This window comes from Theropithecus gelada, chromosome 2 (genome assembly GCF_003255815.1).
Source record: "Theropithecus gelada isolate Dixy chromosome 2, Tgel_1.0, whole genome shotgun sequence".
Lineage (NCBI taxonomy): Eukaryota > Metazoa > Chordata > Mammalia > Primates > Cercopithecidae > Theropithecus > Theropithecus gelada.
In genome coordinates this window covers 149,302,174-149,304,150 of record NC_037669.1, presented here as the reverse complement: position 1 = coordinate 149,304,150, position 1,977 = coordinate 149,302,174, and positions in this window count along the sequence as shown.

The following is a 1,977-nucleotide window of genomic DNA, read 5'->3' as shown; positions in this document are numbered from 1 at the left end:
TTGAAATTGCTACCTGAGAGCTGTATACATCAGAAAGGATTTTCTTTCCATGTGTGTAAGGAGTCCTGTGCTTGTTTCCTCATGTGACAGCTGGGGAAGAATTGACTATGGTGGCTACCCTTGATACGTTCTCCTCTTCCCCCTTGAATGAATAATTGCCTAGAATTGTGCCATACAGGAATCTGTGACAGCCTAGCAGTGGACCCTGGGGTGAAATGGGAAAGGAGGATGTTTGGGGGCCCTTTTGCCCATTTCCTCAGCCCAGAGAATTGAAGAGTCTTGCTCAAGGTCACACAGCTAGGCTTCTGACTCCCAGCCCAGTGCTTTCCCTGAGGCTTCACAGGGTGCACAGTTAGAGGTGGTTGAAAGAGCCCCAGCTTTGAGTCAGATGGGCCTGGGCTTGAAGTCTAACTTTGTCATAGACCAGCTGTGTGACCTTGGGCAAGTTGTTTAACCTCTCTGATCTGTAAAGAGAAACCATAATGCTTTCCTGCAAGGTTGTTGTGAAGATTGATGTACAGAAAGTGCCAGACAGGCTGGGCAGGGTGGCTTATGCCTATAATCCCAGCACTTTGGGAGGCCAAGGTGGGCGGATGACTTGACACCAGGAGTTTGGGACCAGCTTGTTCAACATGGTGAAACCCCGTCTCTGCTAAAAATACAAAAATTAACCAGGTGGTGGCACTTGCCTGTAGTCCCAGCTACTTGGGAGTCTGAGAATCACTTGAACCTGGGAGGTGGAAGTTGCAGTGAGCTGAGATGATGCCACTGCACTCCAGCCTGGGCAGCAGGGCAACACTGTCTCAAAAGGTCTCAAAAAGAAAGAAAAAAGTGCCAAAGAATAGGTATTAATAAAAACCATTTCTATGCTGCCTTTACTCGATATCCAGCCAGGATATCATAAAACACTGGCTTTAACAGGGTACAACTTTCAATGGTGTTTATTTTTTAATAGGGATCCTTGAAAATGAAAAGCCATTGAGATTTAAAGGGGTGAATTTTAGTAATGGGGTGGATACCTGGGTATAATCCAGTTACAGCTCCACCTGAAGGTGCTGGGAGGAAGCTCCTGTGGCAGAACACAAAAGAGACAAGAGGCAAGCAGTCAGCCTCAGGCATAGAGGGTGGCCATATCTAATGGGAAACACGGAGTGCATAGCAACCAGAAACTCAAAGTTGAGATGCATGCTTGGTCTCAATAAATGACATCAGGGTGGTCTATGTCAGGAGGAGGTCCATCAGGGTGGTCTATGAGGAGGTGATGGGTGGTCTATGAGGAGGTGATGGGGCTTCAGAACCTGATCTCATATTCAGGACCTGGAGAAGCTGGAGCAGAGGACAGACAGACAAATTCCAACATGCAGTCAGCTGCTTCCACGCTGCCCTTTTAAGTCTAGCAAGAATACCTTTTCTATGTTGAAATGACAGTTGCCTTTTCTTATTTTCATAAGAGGGTGTTGTTTATTTTTTAAATAAATAATTTTTTGCCAGGCGCGGTGGCTCATGCCTGTAATCCCAGCACTTTGGGAGGCCGAGGCGGGTGGATCACTTGAGGTCAGGAGTTCCAGACCAACCTGGCCAACTTGGTGATATCTCATCTTTACTAAAAATAGAAAAATTAGCCAGGTGTGGTGGCGTGCACCTGTAATCCTAGCTACTTGGGAGGCTGAGGCACGAGACTCGCTTGAACGCAGGAGGTGGAGGTTGCAGTGAGCCGAGATCGTGCTACTGCCCTGCAGACTGGGTGACAGAGGGAGACTCTATCTCAAAAAAAAAAAAAAAAAAAAAAAGACTTTTTAGGGGAAAAAAGCTAATAAACTCTAAGCCCATTGACAATATTCTAGTTTCTCTTCCAATTATTCTTAATATACCTATGGACGTTTCATAAAATTGTAATCCATATGTGAATTCCATCTTATGTTCTAAGTGTAGATACTTCCATGAGATAACATTGTATATGTCCTTTACATTTTTAAT